Source organism: Miscanthus floridulus, chromosome 13 (genome assembly GCF_019320115.1).
Source record: "Miscanthus floridulus cultivar M001 chromosome 13, ASM1932011v1, whole genome shotgun sequence".
NCBI classification, from domain to species: Eukaryota; Viridiplantae; Streptophyta; class Magnoliopsida; order Poales; family Poaceae; genus Miscanthus; species Miscanthus floridulus.
Window position 1 is genome coordinate 35189688 of NC_089592.1, and position 18261 is coordinate 35207948.

Below are 18261 nucleotides of genomic sequence, written 5' to 3' on the forward strand. Positions count from 1 at the left end.
AAATGCCAAACCAAACACTACCTTAATGGTGTTATTATACATAGGATAGGGGTGAGGGCAAAGTCTGCGTTTGTTCGAGTTGTCGATAAATAACCGACAAATGTATCAGAAACTCGATAGGTGCCCATGGCCTAATGGATAAGGCATCTGACTTCTAATTAGGCGATTGTGGGTTCTTGAGTCCCACTGGTCGTGAATAAAAAAATATTTTTTTTATTTTCTATTTTTAAAACGTACATCAACTCTGAACTTTTGTTGCGAAAAAAACATCGCAAAACCTTTGGCAATGCACCTATAAAACTTACATACGGAACCAAAACTGAATACCAACAAGCTATGAAAAAACTGAGTACCAACAATGTAATGGGTCCAAACCATATATTAATTCACTGGTACATACAATCAGATGACTGGAAACGCAGCAAAGCAGTCAGTAACTAGTTTATCATCCTACCATCGAGCTTTGGAACGGCACCCTCTGCACTAGAACAACTCTAACGTTTCAGATTCGATGATAATGAACACTGTATAGCATTTAAAAGGTTAACTGATGGCCTGAAACTTAAGTTGGCACAAGGCTGTTCCACTTCGAAAATCTGCTCTCATCAACTATATTCTCAGTCGGCTCAATTGAGCTCACAAATCCTGCGGTGTACTTTGAGGAGTTGTCGAGTGCAGCTATCTTGGGGTGTGCATGGACCACACATGAGGCATATCACATTACCCAGGGGCCTAATGTAAATATCATCCTCTTTACAGAGCTGTTGCACCAAGGACCTTGCGTAGAGTGAAGCGTTCCTGCACAGGCAGCATGAAACTCATAGCATAGCAGTAAATAACAATCCAGCATTACTTAAATAAATTATCACAATTAAGCACAAAACTTGGCCCAAACTGGAACTGTAAGAACTTGTATTTCACCAAATTAAGCCACAGAATGCACCATGAGAAGTAGCAAGAGTCAAATGAACTCCATGGGTACAGCAAAAAATACTGAGGTCTCCATCAGTACACAAACAAAGGAATGACCAGATCCATCATTATTTGCCGTGGTTCTAGAACAATTGGTCTTCATAAGTCTAAACTTTCGTGTGTCGTTTTAAGCTTCGTGTTTGCTTGTAAGAACTCAGTCGGTGTGTTTGGGTGCTGCAACACTGTAATAATGGCCTGATTCTACATTATGTAGATGAAGCCGGATATTAACTATGCTTTATCTAAAAAAAATTGAATCTGTTATATGTGGAGGCTGCTAAGATGGAGGCTGCGGCTCAGAAACCAGTAGGGTTGGCCTATACAGAAGATCAGGTTTGACTTCCGTATCTGTTCTGTACTTCTGTTACTTGTCTTGTTTCGTATATGAGATGGACCATTAGGGAGACAGAATCCAGGTCAATAAATATTATAATGATACACAGCCCTCCTATGTATTCGAGAAAAAATAAGCAATTTCAAATTACTATAGGTTCAGCTAATCAGCTATACTTTTCATATTGGGGTCACAACATTGTGGTGTGCGATAGTAGGAGTACAGGACTACAAAATTTAAATTCAAATGGACGCTGAAGAGGCTCTGGACTACTGCATGACCTGTTTACTCCATCCTACCGACCCTCCTCTGGTACATATGGGAGGTGCGTAACAGGTCTTCTGGTATGCAATGTTTGTGTGTTAGGTGAATAATCTCATTGCCTTGCAATGACCTAGACATCTGGTCTCATCAGTTTGTATTCCTAAACAGAACGGAGCTATCTGCTGTTGGAGATGGTTCTTGGTTGAATGCTGCTTTGAATCTATCAGAGGATGCCTCGGTGTGTGCTCCACGACTTACATAACCTCAAAAACATAAAATCTGCTTACGCCTAAGAAAACATTATGGAGTACTTTAAACAACCAGTTCTACCTACTCAAACAACATATTTTATTACCTCCGTGAGCTTCATGTGGTCAGTATCAAGGTTCGAATTGGTGGATGGATCCCGGTACCACTGCATAGCCTTTAGTGCTGCAGTACAGCCCATGGCATGAGCAGTGTAGGAATGGCCATGTAAGAGTGCCGTAAGCTGGACCAAAATAGAATTTGTGCTAAACTGTAATGACGCATTCATTGTGATACTTTTGACATAACATCTAAGATCATGCATTCATGCTTCAAGATCGTTGAGACCAATTATGCATTTATGCAAACACATTCAAGATGATTACCTTAGAGTGACTTTCGAAGGATTCAAAAACTTCCTCCGTTACTAAGGTTGCAGCTAATGGTACAATTCCCCAGTCATCAATTTCGCACAGCAGGCGATATTAGGTAAGCAACCAAGTAATTCTGAAGCAGACTGAAAGAGAAGTTACCAAGGTTATGAACACAACAACAACAATAATAACAACAACATAGCCTTTCAGTCCTAAACACAACAACAACAACAACAACAACAACAACAACAACGCCAGAATCCTATAAATACCTCATCAACTATGACATGTATTTTTTGACTTCTACACTCATAGACAAGTACTCGCTGGAAAAGAGGATCTATCATGAGCATTCCACCAGCACCTTGTATTACTACACAAATATGGGCTAATCAGGTTGAAGCAGTAAATGGCATGGAAAAGTACTAAGATTTTGTCAGCTGTTATTATGAAATGATAGTAGGCATACTAAAGGCTAAAGAGCAAAAGAATGGAAATATTCCAAAGATGCTCAAAGAGTGAAACTTTATTTACCTGGTTCTATAATTAGTGCTGCATGATGTTTAGAACTACTTGATAGAGAAAATTCTTATAGTTTCTATTTTATATAGGACGAATACAAATCAGCAGCAAATATTTTGTCCCTGATCTTGCAAAAGACATCAGCTTGTGAAGAAAAGCCTACTTTTTGAATCGAAGAACAAATTAAATAAACACCCATAATGAATTAGGTCCGATGTGTCAAACATAAGAAACTGACATGTATCCCCATATGTCTGAGGATCATGCTACATTGATTGAGGCAAAGAAATATTGTAGACCTCACTTTTAACATACATAGTTATCGAACCATGCCAAGCGTCTCTCCCTTTCCCGTCGCCTCGCCTACCCCTGCCCCCCATCGATGCTCATCCCGAGCCTGGCAGCCACCTCCACCTTGACCGTGCAGGCGGCCAATCCCTCCCCATCGGCGACGGTTTCCTCCCCTCCCTTGTTCTCTCATGGCGGTTCCAAGCACGAGCGGTGGGACTGCGATAGTCCGGGCTCGGAGTGCTCCGATAGTTCTGTTCCATCCTTTCACGACGTCATCATCTCGTCTGCTGGCCCAAGCTCCTTGGCCCCTTCGACAGCCGTGGCGACAGATGTTTCTGCCGTAGTTGAAGTTATCCCAGCGCCTCCGCCTACCAGGATTGAGAGGCCTGATCCAGGCGGTTGGGTGAAGTTCATGTCGTGTGGCGAGCGGCGGCGATGCCGGTGCGAAGCATGCCCCCCTCGTCATCAAGTCCCTATTGATTTAGTGGGCAAATATTTCAATTGCTTGTCTGCCGGTCATACTGCTGCCTTGTGCCATCAGAGAACTAGGTGCTTTTGTTGCTGTTCACTGGGGCACCGTTCCTATGTGTGTCCCATGCAGTCAGCTGGTGGCGGTGCCTTGCTGTCGGAGCGCATCTCTATCTGGAGGCGGCTTGGGATAGTCATGTTGCTGCCTGGTGCTTCTCCCCACAATGGTTCTCCAGCGGGTAAGGAGTCTAGGGTCATGGTGGCTAGACCAGTCGGCGGTGCATGTGCTATGCGTGGCCTGGGAGCTGCCAAGCGTGTTTGGAGACACAAATCTCCAGCCCAGTTGCTGGCCGGACCCAATCCCTGCAACGACATTCCGATGGGTGAGGTCCCTAGTGACGGTGGCGAGGACTGCCAACCTCCAGCCCAGTTGCCGGTCGGACCTAATCCCCACAACGGCATTTGGTGGGAGAGGTCCCTAGTGACGGTGGCAAGGACTGCCTGCGGAACTATGACACTGGGACTGGGGTAGCCATGGGCGACAGGGAGAGGTGGCTATGTTGTCGACATCGGCCTTGTTTCCGACAGCCGACCGCTTCTTCCACAGCTGCTGATCTTGGACCCTCAATTTCTATGATAGTGGCTCCTCCTACAGCCGTTGTTGCGCCTACGTAGTCTCTCCAATGCATTATCAGCTGGGATGATCGTATGGTTAGGGCACAAGAAGACCTCACGAATGCCGTGATTGTGACTATATGTGGGATGGAGCCCTTGGCCCCTACAAGTGAGGTGGTGGAGGTGCTCGCTGCTCGTCTGGGCGTCGAGGCAGGTTCCCTGGTGCTTCGTCAGGCCTCTAGCTCTAGTTATCTCCTCGCCCTTCCCAATTTTGGCTTTGTTCAGCGCTTGATGGATCAACGACAACCTCCCCTATGCTCGCCTACGTTCACCCTCCTGTGTCAGTGGTGGAGTCGGTTGGCCGGTGCCTCGGGGCGGGTGCTGCCATGGTTGATCGACGTTGAGCTTTAGGGAATTCCTGCACATGTGTGGGAAACCTCAACTGTGGAGCAGTTCTTGAGCCCCTTGGCCTGTATTCAACAAGTTCACCCGAACACCACTAGGTTGAGGGACCTAGTCTCTTTCAGATGTTCAGCATGGTGCCTGGACCCTTCTGCTCTCCCATCCACCAAGGAGCTGTGGGTCACTGAACCTTCGGTCGCTGCCATGGATGGTCCCCCGGTGAAGAGGCTTCTGTCCTACCCTGTTGAGACTTGGTTCTTTGTGCTGCTCGGGCCTGGCGCTCCTCCCCCTCCCCCTCCACCATCTCATGCTAGGAGAGGAGGCAGTGTGGGCCCCTCTGATCGATGGAGGCGCTGCCATCCATCTTCCCCATCGTCGTTTGATTCCTCCTCGGTGTGCCTAGACGATGATGGAGGTGGTTCTCGACGTCAGCCTATCCTCAAGCGGGTGGGTCCTTCCTCATCAAGCGTTGTCCACGTGGCGGACCCTTCAAGCGGTGTCATCATGGCGGCCTCTTCGCCTGTGGTTCTTCCAGAACTAGTCGTGGGTTCCTAGGGGACACGCGATGTCGCTCGGGGCTCCCTAGACGCTGAACCCCTCGGTCTTGCGACCATTACTTTAGCGGCGCCTGCCAACGGCTTGGAGGGCCCTATCGATGGTAGCCCATCAATGGTCTATCCTACACTTGTGCGATTAGAAGTGCTAGAGGATCTGAAGCTCCCCTCTACTGGCTGTGTTGCCCCTAGGCCGGCCTCTCATGGGCCTGTGGACTCCCTAGCTCTAGACCCGTTGGTGGCTAAACTTTCCACTAGGCTTCTGATGAGCGACTTCAGGACTTCAGCTATGAGACTAGGGACCGTGGTGAGGCGATGGAGTGCCTGCCGGCCTCACCGCGTTCACCCCTGTCTCTCCTCTGATGAGGCGATGGTAATGCCGGCCTCCCCACGGACTCCTCCACCTTCCCCTCCCATCCCTATTTTTGACCTCCTGGTCACCCCGCCACTGCATTCTCAAGCTCCGGTGAAGCCAATATTAGTTTATTCTAGGCGTCGCTTCCATCCTTCCTGGTTACCCGTGGTCAGGGTTGAGGCTGCGGAGCTTGCTGCCCCACCTCCGGCCTCCTCACCAATGCCCGCGGTAGGTACTGCAACCGCTCTGCCACTGGCCTCCTCTCTGGTTGACCTGGTTGTCTTAGGGGTGGGACCTCTCTAGGTGGGCACAATGGTTCTACCTCCGGCTGCCGCTGGCAAGCCCTCCCATTTGGCGGCGGGTGTGGGTGTCATTCAGGAGGCCCCTGCTCCGCCTTCGACCTCCTCTATAGTAGTCCCGGTGGCTTTGCAGTCTGCCTTCATCAACAAACTTGCTCGGCGCGCTGGATTCCATCTCCTTGTCCCGACCATCAATAAGCGGCGAGGCAAGACCGTACCAATAGGTGACACCCCCCGACGCAGCCGTCGCCTTGCTGGTGTGAAGACTGAATTTGGACTCAACAACCTAGAAAGGAGATCGAAGAAGGCAATGAGGACTCTAGAACTCATTGAGGAGCATGAAGGTATAGATCAATAGGCCTTAGATGAATATGTGAAATTGTTTGAGCAGCCCCTACCCGATTCTCATCTCTAGGCTCTGGCAGCTCTTTTCCATTGGTCTCTTCCTAAAAATCTAGATGAGGGAGAGGGTGGTGTGCTGCTGTTTTAAGCCACCTGATGTCTTTCTTGGTCGTTTGACATGATTGTAATTTATGGATCCTTCCAAAATTCTAATTTGGAATGTTAGGGGTTTGAATTCTTCATCCAAACAAGACTCCCTGCGGTCTCTTGTGGAGTCTACGCGGTCGGATATTGTGTGTGTTTAGGAAACAAAAATTGCAGGCTTATCTCATAGGATTATTCTCTCAGCTCTTGGGGCTGATTTCTCTGATTATGCTATTGTCCCCTCCACTGGTGCTAGTGAAGGCATTCTGATTGCCTGGAGACATCATATCGGTGTTTCTGGAGTCTAGAGGGTTGATAATCACAGTGTAACAATTCAGTTTGCTGCTAAGAATGGGCAAGCATGGTGGTTAACTTGTGTCTATGGGCCGCAAGGTAATGAAGATAAAATCCATTTTCTACAGGAACTACATGATATCCGAGCAGCTTGCCCAGGGCCGTGGATGATTGCCGGGGATTTCAATGTAATTTATAAGGATGAGGACAAGAATAATGCTAATTTTAATAGGGTCGTGATGGGTCGTTTTAGAAGGTTTATCAATGATCTTGTTCTCAAAGAGATTCTATTGCATGGCCGCAAATTTACATGGTCAAATCAGTAGGTTTTCCCTACTTTGGTGAAGTTGGACAATGTTCTATGCACTATGGACTGGGAGGACAGATTTCCTAATTGTTTGCTATAGAGTTTGGCTTCGGATGATTCGGATCACTGCCCCCTTTTGCTTGGCCTAAGGGATAACACTCAGGGTCATAGCAGGTTTCATTTTTAGTCCTTCTGGCCCAAACTAGATGGCTTTCAGGAAGCCGTCTCCGCAGCCTAGACCTCAGTTCCTACTAGTCCCTGTCCTTTCATAACTTTGGCAAGAAAATTCAAGGCTACCACCAGAGGTTTGCAAAGTTGGAGCGACCAGATGGTCGGTCAGGTGAGTTTCTAGCTCGCTTTGTCTAGGGAAATTCTTCATCAATTTGAGATCGCCCAAGATAGTCGTCAGTTATCCTCGGGGGAACTGTGGCTCAAAAACTGTCTCAAAAAGCATAGCTTAGTTCTAGCTTCCCTTCAACACACAATTGCTCGACTGCGCTCAAGGATTAGTTGGCTCCATGATGGAGATGCAAATACAAAGCTCTTCCATCTTCATGCTCATCACCGGAAAAGGAAGAACTTTATTGGAAAAATTGTCACTGGTGAGCAAATTTGCACTAGTCATGAGGATAAAGCTGCAGCTATTGATGATTTCTATGAAAATTTCTTGGGTAACTATCCAGACAGGGAGTACACAATTAGTTTAAATGAGTTAGAAATCATTGCACATGACCTTGCTGATCTTGAGCTCCCTTTTAGTGAGGAAGAAGTGTGGAATACTATTAAAATCTTACCTTCAGACAAAGCTCCCGGGCCAGATGGCTTCACGGGACGCTTCTATAAGGCTTGCTGGCCCATCATAAAGGAAGATATTATGTCGGCGGTTTTAGCAGTTTGGAACAGGAAGTTTGTGAACTTGGGCGTCCTCAACTCAGCCTACATTACTCTCCTCCCTAAAAAAGATGGCGCTGATCAGCCTAAAGATTTTCGACCCATAAGTCTGGTTCATAGCTTCGCCAAATTAATCACAAAAATGATGGCTAATCGCCTTGCTGGTCATCTACAACAAATGGTCTCTCCGATTCAAAGTGCCTTCATAAAAGGGCAATTCATATAGGATAACTTCATGTTGGTTCAGCAAACGGCGAGGTTTCTTCATTAACAAAAGCAGCCTCGGATTCTTCTCGAGATAGATATTTCCAAGGCCTTTGATTCTATGTCGTGGTCTTTCCTCCTGGAGGTACTGCAACAGCTTGGTTTTGGGCAATTATGGAGATATATCATCAGTGGGTTGCTCTCCTCATCTTCAACCCAAGTTCTTTTAAATGGGGTGCCTAGGGATCTTATTCATCATCGCCAAGGATTGCGGCAAGGTGACCCCCTGTCTCCCATGCTCTTTATCTTGATAATGGATGTGTTGGGGCATATGATTACTAAGGCCACCAGTGAAGGTTTACTGCTACCCCTGTCATCTCATGGTTTACAGCACCGTATCTCTATTTATGCTGATGATGTGGCCCTCTTTCTTTGCCCGGAGTCTGGGGATATCACTACAACCATGGATATTCTTAATCTGTTCGGTGAAGCTTCTGGGCTCAAGACTAATCTACAGAAAAGTACTATTCTCCCTATCAGGTGTGCTGATTTGGAGATTGCTACCATACAAAACCTGTTGCCTTGCCCTCTTTCAGAATTCCCATGCAGATACTTAGGTGTGCCCCTATCTTTAAGAAAACTAACTAGAGAACAAGTGCAGCCCATTATTGACCGCATTGCAGATCAACTACCTAGTTGGAAGGGAGATCTAGTGACAAGGGCTGGAAGAAGGGTACTAGTACAATCTATTCTTACTGGGATGCTCATTTACTTGGCTATGGCCTTTGATTTTTCCTCCATGGGCTTTCAAAGCGGTGGATAAAATTCAGCGCGGTTTTCTTTGGAGGGGCCGTAAAGATGCAAAAGGTGGACATTGTCTTGTGGCTTGGGTCAAAGTATGTTGACCACCGGAGTTGGGAGGTCTAGGAATTTCAGATCTCAAGTCTCTTGGCTGGTCCCTGCGCATGAGATGGGTTTGGCTGTAGAAAACAGAACCTCATCGTCCTTGGGCTGCTCTCCCATTACATGTGCCTGAGCAAGTGAGAGCCTTCTTCTCTGTAGCTGTGAATTCTATAGTTGGAGATGGTGCAAATACTCTTTTCTGGTTAGATATGTGGCTCCATGGGCAATGCATTGCAGACCTTGCCCCTCGCCTTTTCATGACTATTCCCAAGAGGAGGGTCAAGCAGCGCACTGTCTAGGACTCCCTCACTAACTAGGCTTGGATTTTGGACATTCAGGGAGCTCGTACAGTTGGTGTGTTGGTGGAATTTCTCCAATTATGAGATTTATTGATGGATTTTCAGCTGCAGCCGGAGGTTGAGGATAGACACATATGGAGGCTCTCCTCCAATGGACAATACTCGGCTAAGTCGGCATATGATGGGTTCTTTTTGGGTTCTACTTTTTTTGGACCATGGGAAAGAATCTAGAAATCTTGGGCACCGCCTAAGTGTCGCTTCTTTATGTGGCTGGTCACGCACAACAAGTGCTAGACGGCTGATTGCATGGCACATCGTGGGTTGCCTCATCCTGAATATTGTCCTCTTTGTGACCAAGAAGATGAGACTATTGACCATCTCCTTGTCCATTCTGTGTTCGCAAGAGAATTTTGGTTCAATCTGCTCAGACAGGTCGGTCTTTAGATCCTGTCCCCTTAGCCTACTGAGTTGTCCTTCCATGCTTGGTGGGAGAAAGCTAGCAGCAGCACCGCTGATGGGCTAATAAGGTAAGGAGTTAATTCGCTTATTATACTTGGAGCCTGGACTATTTGGAACCATCGCAATGGGTGTGTTTTTGATGGAGTAGCTCCAAGCTTAGCTATTGCTCTGATTTTAGCTGGCGAGGACCGCCGCTTGTGGTCTATGGTAGGGGCTTGAGGATTATCTTTCCTGACTACCCTCCTCCCCGGTAGTTAGAGTGTCTAACTCAGTAGTGGTCATCTTGTGTGTTTATGCCACCGACGCGAGTGTAATCCTTGAAACTATTGGCGCGTGAGCATGTGTGTGTGTGGTGTGTGAGGTGTTGTTTGGGCTCTAGCCCTTTATTCTCTTCTTAATTTAATGAAGCGCAGCTCTCCTACGTTTTCGAGAAAAAAACATACACAGATGGAGGATCTAGAAAAAGTCCTTGACCTCAATACGTACAAAAGAAACCTCATGTAATTGATCTCAGCTTTACTTACTGATATGATAACCAACAACAAGGTAGGAGGTTGTAAAAAAAAGGAGTGTGGCCGAGTCTTACTAAATTCTCAAGAAAAACTAGAAAAGAAAATCCTATTAGGCTATCAAAGAGAAGGCTGGTACAAAAAAGACCACAGTTGGCACAGAGAAACACTAAAGAAGAGTATAAACACCAAGACAATCAGCATAGTGAAGTGATAGAAAAGGGCACAATTCCAAAAGAGAACTGAAGAAGAGTAGAGAAGTCTAAAAACATTCAGTATATTAACTACAGTGCTCAAATTCATTGCCATGGTTGCTGAAGAAAAGATGTATAAGTTGATGGAGCTTGAGCTTCCATAGCACCCAGAGTATCATCATGATAGGAACCATTTAGAGCAAGTACCTAGAGAGGAATCAATAGTTAAGAAATATATTAGGATGCACAAAATGGGCATTTACAATTATTTATACAATACTTATATTAATGTGTCCCAACAAATATGAAATATAATTAATGAGATAAACACAGGGTTATGGTGATCAACTGAGGTTGATGGTCGTGAAGAATAAACAAAAAACATCATTCTCTGACTGTGAACTGTTTAGTAGTTCAGTCAATAATTAAGTAAGACAAGGATGTTTAGTATGGCCGTCACATACCTTCATTTCTATCATTTCTTGTACTATTTTCACTGCCATCCATAATTCCATGTTCAAGAGAAAATTTACGAAATGCCATCTTTAGAGCAATTTCAATCGTAGTGGATCCGCTGTCTGAATAATAGACTCGAGAAGCCCAACCTGAGAAAAAAAGGGGAAGTTGTGACACAAATAAGCCAGCACAAATATGACAGGCACACGTAAAGAAATAATGCTATCACCCACGTGGATAGAGTTGCAAGAAATAAATAAGAAAACAAAACCATAACACAATATTGAAATAAAGGAAGAAATAATCATATTGTACAAGGTTAAACTATTGATATGACCCATGAAAACATGTCTCATTTCACATACACATCCTTATAATCTCCTCATTTCTTGAGGTAAACATAACAAATCATCAGGCACATAAGCTCTAGATATATCCACGAAAAGGAAGAGAATTTGGAAGGTGAGACATATTTCAAGCTCCAAGTCAATTTTCATATTAATATGGCATCAAATTCATTATAGAGTACCATAGAGTTTGAATTGAGCCAATGCTATAGTCAGTGGAGGAAAAGCTAAATTGACAAACCTTTACCAACTCCTCCAAGTAAAATTTCTGCAGAACGAAGAGCAGGCTCATGAACATTTTCTGGAAACATCACATGACCATATCTTGCACCAGCATAACCCATATCTCTTGCAAGTTCAATCTAATGAGTAAAGAGAAGTTTAGGGCTTTAGGCTACAAAAATTGCCTGTCAAAAGTTCCAGTATACAAGTTTAGACTACAAAAATTGCTTGTCAAAAGTTAAAATACACAACTTTGCCAATAAAAAGTGTAAAAGGGAGTTCTTGTAGCAAAATAAATCACATATGCTAGAGATGTGAGGACAAAACTTGCAAGTTAGAATCAGGCCCTTGAGTCCACCAACTTGCGCATGCATCAAATTGAGGGATGAGCATTTTGTCTTTTGAACCACAACTTCATTACAAATTTCTTTTGAAGAAACAGTGAAGAGAGAAGAGTAGAACTAGAAAGTGGACAAACCTTGTACACAGAAAAAATCTCACCACAACGTGAATCAATCACTGTAACTAAATCTTGAGGAACCAGATTGTGCTGAGTAAAAGGTCACCACAATAAATCCTTCGATTTTCTTTGCATGTTGTTTAACCTCTCTACTCTTCTGCAATGAAATGATTGCAGAGCATCTTTAAGAAAACTAAAAGCTGAGGATGACTCAGAAAACCAATCAGTTAGGTCATCTAAAGGATCTTTAGGAATTTGTGTCAAGGTAAGCACATGTACCCTAAACAACAAAATAAATAGAGTTTAAATCTATCATAAACAAAAGTAGAACAGCAGAACTACTCATTTAATAAAATGATAGAATTAAATGGATGGTCATGAATAGACACCTCTTAGCAATAAAGTTTCATACGCAGACAAAATGGATGAAATACCACCAAGACGGCCATCTCCAACAAGAATAGCAGGTAACCTAAAAGGGCTGTCAAGAGTTGAAACAAATCAATAATGGCCAGGTAAAAGATCATCTCAACAAAGAGACGTTTAAAATGTTCAAGGCTCCAGGCTAACAGTTAATATCAGAAGGTGATTTACGAGGTTAAAGCATTTTGAATTTTAATCCATCGTTTTACCTAGCCATGCAAAACTTAAACTATAAAAGAAGAGAAAGAAATAAAGAGAATTATAAGCAGAACATCACAAGCTCAAAAACTACAATTCAGGGATCATTAATTGCCAATAGTAAACTAGCCAGATAATATCCAGAACCAGAAACTGGAGACGTCTGGAGTATGTAATTGTTTACTGAGCTACGATAACATGGAATTGCTCCAGTGCAAGAACAATTGAACAGTCATTTGCTTATCCTCACCTAAAGACAAATCAGAATATGTGGAAGCAAGATTAGGCCAGAGCATAGACACAAATAATTTTTATGTCCTTCAGGCGATCCCAGTGACTACATGGGGAGGGAAACAAAGAATGAGATATAAGGATTCCTGACAGCGATTTTTAGGGAATCAAGTTGCATCATACGATTCAAGATGTTTGAATTTAGCTAAAGTTTAGGCTTATTTGCATACAACTGTAGAATCTTGTACAGAGCGGGAGCTCTCTCTTTACAGCCTAGTAAACTTCAGAACAGTTGCTTGAATGTATCAGACAGAGAGGTCTTAATAAAAAAAATGGTGTGAATGGATATAGGCATACAGCTGATCATGACCTCTGGGACCCTTAGCCTCAAAATCAACAACATCCAGGGGGCTTATTTTAAAACTGGGAAGGAGTTAGACATGGGGATCCCTTATCCCCCCTTTTATATAATATAGCTGGAGACACTTTAGCTAAGATGCCAAACCTCGCACAAAGCAAAAAGCTGATCAAAGGGTTAATCCCTGAATATATTAATAATGGGGTGCCTATTTTGCAATATGCTGATGACACCATTCTTTGCATTCAAGATGACAAAGAAAAAGCTGCTCTTATACATGTAATGAAGCCGTGTCTGGGTTGAATATTAACTTTTCAAATAGTGATGTGATTCTGGTTAGCCAAGACATGAACAAAATGGTTGACTTCTCTAATATGTTTAACTGTGCAATTAGTAAATGGGCTATCAAGTACCTTGGTGTCCCTGTCTCTGGAACCAGGTTACAAATTGTTGACTGCCTTCCAATTGAGGAAAAGATGGTAAAGAGGCTAGATGGACGGCAGGGGATCTCTCTAGTGTGTTTTTTTATTGGGGTGGGGGGGTGTGATTCTTATTAGCTCCAGCCTAAGCAGCATGACTTTTTATGCCATGTCTATGTATCTCCTAATCATCTCTACCATAAAAAAGATGGACACTACTATAAAAAGATTTTTTGGAAAGGGGGAAGGCTGAAAAAGAATATCACCTAGTCAAATGGGTAAAGGGCAGACCTAGTGCCGGAGGCTCCCACATGAGTGGGGTCTGGGGAAGGGAAAAACCGAGGCAAGCCTTCCCCCCCCCCCTCCCCGCAAAATCTGAGAAAAATGAACATTAGTTTGCTTTGTAAATGGTGGCAGAAGGTGGAAAATGGTAGCGGTATTTGGCATGATATTGTTCAAAGGAAATACATGAAATCTGGTGGTATTTCCCAGCTGAAAAAAAGCAATAACAATTCTCCTGTGTGGAATGATTTGCTTAAAGTAAGACATATCTACTTAAGAGGGAGAATCATGCTTGTGGGTAATAGGGAAAACACAAGCTTCTAGCATGATAAGTGGTGTGGGAAGGTGTCCCTTAAAGACTAGTTTCCAAGGTTATATGAGATCAATGAAGAACAATCTTGCTCAGTTGCAACTATAAAAATGAGAAATTGGCGGCTAACTTTTAGGAGATGGCTTTCGGAGGATCCGCAGAACCATTTTAGGAGATTGCATGGCATCCTATGTAGATGCAATGTGAATAATGAGAATGATAAGACAGAATGAGATTGGGAAAAATCTGGAACTTTCTCTGTTAAATCACTGTATAAACATTTATGTCGAAACAATCGGGGACAAAACTTTAAACATATTTGGCAAGCCAAAATCTTTATGTGGCTTCTGCTTCAAAACACTATCCTTACTAAGGATAACCTCACAAAAATAAATTGGAAAGGACGTCAAATCTGTGCCTTTTTGTACAGAAAAGGAATCAGTGGAACATCTCTTTTTTGGATGCACGATGACGAAATACATTTGGAGTCTGATTGCATGTGCCCTTGGAGTCAGTTGCAGACCTTGTAATATTGATCAGTTTTGGGTTCGGATTAAGCTTAGCTTACCGAATGGTAAACCTGTATATGCAGTGGGGCTGGCGGCTCTTTGTTGGGCAATATGGTGCACAAGAAATGTTGTTTGTTTTGAGGACAAAAGAATCAAATCTCCTACTGAGATTATCTGTATGATGTGCTCCTTTTTTTATTATTGGGCAGGCTTGCAGAAGCCAGACAAGGAAAGGCAAATGAAGCAACAAGCGGAGAGACTGAAGGTAATGTCGCTCTACATCCACAAGAAAGTCACAGAGGAAGACGACCAAGATGACCGGCAACTCATCATTCATGGCGCTGGGTGATTGTCTTCTGTAGTTGTCCTATTTTCCAGCCTGCGTGCTGATGGCAGTGCCCCTGGCCCATATCGGAAAATGTTTAAGTAGCCGTACTTGGGTTGGTGTTTGCTGGTGAACCTTGTTTGTTCTGTTGTCTTGCTTGATGTGTTCGGTAGGGCCAGTGCCATATGATCCCTCGATGGTCAAAGGCATGGGCATGGGGAAGTTATTGGCAGGAAGTTATGTCTGTGAACTTGCAAACTTTGTAATTTCGTTGCTTTTGTAATGAAATTCGGTTTTACCATGTTGGAAAAAAAATCTTCACTATTATTTCCAATTACCACTTGAACGCCCTGCAGAAGAAGAGCGACAGGCCTATTTTGAAGTGAGCATGTCTATCGGGTATCGATATTAGGGATACCCAAAGCAAAGAAATTAGCGCCCACGGTGACTTCCCCAGATGGTTCGAGATGTATTAAAAGGTCTCGCCCGACCCCAAGGCCACGGGCTCCGTCTCGCCCGACCTCGAGGCCGCGGGCTCCGTCTTGCCCGACTTCGAGGCCACGAGCTCCGTCTCGCCCGACCCCTTCTCTCTCTCATTCTTCTCCTTTTTCTCCTCTATAACCCGCGCTTTCCCTTCGCCTATAAAAGAGGAAGCAGGGCGCCCCTTGAAAGGGGAGATATGGACACAAGAGCATGACACGAGCACATGGCTGACTTGGGATCCTCTCCCTCTCTCGCCTGTTTGTAACCCCTACTGCAAATCAAGTGTCGGTAACACGAGCAGCAGCGAACTGGACGTAGGGATGTTCCACCCGAACCAGTATAAACCCTTGTGTCCTCCAGTACACCAGCCGAGCCAGACGCGCAAATACAAATTTCCTCGTCGGTGGTCCAAAAACACCGACAGTTGGCGCACCAGGTAGGGGCTTTTTGCGTGTCTCAACGCCCACATTAGGCCTCGGATGGCTTGTCATGGCGTCAGCTGGGTCCTAGACGCGCACGTGCGCTTTGGGACCCTAGACTTCATTGTTACGATGGAGGGATAGTTGGTGCAGGTTCCCGCCGCCGTCCAGCCTCTCCACTCCGCCGGCCATGACGCGATCACCGAGGCGCTTGAGGAGCTACAGCAGCACGCACCGGAGGCCCGCGCCCCCGGGAGCGACCAGCTCCTCGGCTTCGATTATGGGAGGCTAGAGCGCCAGCTCGGTGCCTTCCTAGGACCCCAACCGTCCTGGGAGGACCTGTGCTGCCTCACCTTCTCGTTTGCCAACATCATGACGCAGCTTGCCGGAGGTCCTCGGAATACCTCATCTGGTGCGCCCCGACAGCGCTCCCGTTCGGACTGCGCAACACCGTAGAGGCCATTGGCGACCTTGTGGCGCAGCGCACGCCCCCATCCCCTACGAACGATGAGTTTGTGGGGATGACCGAATACATTGTGGAATCTTTCCACGACCTTCTCGTGGGAGAATCAGAGTTGTCCTCGACTCTAACTCCAGCAGGGGGAGCCATCCCCCTCGTGAGAATGTTTCATGGCAGGTACCCCCGAGGGATACATCGAAAGCATCCACGAGGGAGGGGTTACCCCAACAGACGACCTTGACGACGAGGTCGAGGGGGATGTAGGGGCCCCATCTCGCCTGCGGGTAGAGCAACTGAGGGCGCGACACCAAGAGCTCGAAAAAGCACGACTCTAGCTCGAGGAGGAACGCGCGGGGCTCGAGCGAGAGATCGAGCGCCACAGAGACGGTGGGCGTGCGCGCACTGTGGCCCACGACTTGAACCGGAGGATCATCGAGGACGACGAAGCCCTCCCACACTTCACCCGGGCAAGCCAGAACATCGTTGCCGCGGCGGTCTTGCTCCGGGGGATTCTGGAGCCTGCGACACCCGAGGATCGTTGGGCCCATCGTGAGATTCGCATGCTACTCGAGCACGCGGCGATGCAGTAGGCCGAGAGCTCGCTGCCCGGACGACGTGAGCTCGACGCCAGCCAACGCGCGCCCTCAGAGAGACCCAATAGGGACGTGTCAGTCCACCAGGTACAGCGAGGCGGCAGGTCGTGCGCTGCGGCCCCAGTGCATGAGTGTCTTGGCCTCCACCGTGACGCGCGCAACACCCTCGATGCCCACAAGCGTGCCCGCGGTGATGAGAGGGAGGAGGCTAGCCACGGCTACCACCCTCGTCGTGGCGGACACTACGACAGCGGCGAGGACCAAAGCCCGAGCCCCGACTCTAAGCTACAAAAATTGCTTGTCAAAAGTTCCAGTATACAAGTTGCGTAACTCACCACAACTACTTAGGACATGAAGTTCGCTGACCAGGCAATCATCGGCGACGGGTGTCTAACAGGTTGACCATTGCCTTCTTTGTTCCCCTTAGAGTTTTTAAAGTCTAAATTTTTAAACTGTATTTTTCTTATTAGTTTTTGTAACTGCAATGTTTATGCAAGTGTCCTCAGAAGAACATGTTAAGTAATTGTCCTATCAAGTATATACTACGAGCTTGTTGACTGATAGTTAAGTAATCAATGTTTTTAGGCTTAGGTTAAGGCCTTGTGTTGGGTTCGAGGTTTAGTAGGGATTGTTTGATACAATCTTTTTTTTTCCTTCGGAATACCATCATCTGCAAAAGGCTTATTCTCGTCGTTAACATGAGGCTTCCTTCATGAGGCTTTCCATGGTTTTGTAGAATGACAACAATACATAAGGAGGCATCAATGAGCATAAATTGAGTGATTAATTTTCATGGCACTGCAGCTTTCATCGCATTGCAGGCTTTCACCTCCGGGTTGTGAGAGGTCGGGTGATTTGTTGAAGCGGCCGGTATTTAGGCAAAGTATGGGCACTAAACTAAAAAACTATATATGTAACTACAAATACGGTTTGTGATTGTGGTGAGTAGGAGATGCATGGGTATTTAAATAAATGTCTCCATCCAAAATTACAACTATGAGCTACAAACGGATTGTTGCGAACGTCACGGTCAAAATCATTTTTTAACAATACAACGCATGATCGAATTTAAATTATAGTGGCATTATCTTGTTCCCGTTGCAACGCACGGGCATGATTCTAGCCGCATCACGGAAAAGTCTATAAGTTGAGTTGAGAGCCTGTGACGCCGCGCTCTCCGTGACTATTAATTTCATAAACTATGCTTTTTTATTAACTGTCACTTTAACGTTGGTATTTAATTTTTACGATATTGTTATCTTATCATGCCATCCGTGTGTCTTTTACTATAAATTGTTAGTTATTCTGTAGCAACGCGTGGGCACGCTACCTAGTACAGTATAATAGTTGAAATTTTATGCTTACACGAAATTCCTATTGTTTGACCTTCTGACAAGACAGCTCAGTGACCATCTCCTAATAATAATCCAACACTGCAAGTAGCAACCCTCCACGAATATACATTTTACAAACCACTCCCATCCATAGTCCAACCCAGTCCTTCATCACATTTGGCACTTTTAT

The 18261-nt window shown here is 45.4% G+C and overlaps 1 pseudogene; it reads right to left on the reverse strand.

Moving 5' to 3' along the window:
• Positions 1 to 753: 753 nt before the first annotated feature.
• On the reverse strand, positions 754 to 16692 carry LOC136499725 (bifunctional dethiobiotin synthetase/7,8-diamino-pelargonic acid aminotransferase, mitochondrial-like; annotated as a pseudogene).
• Between the last annotated feature and the right edge of the window lie 1569 nt (positions 16693 to 18261).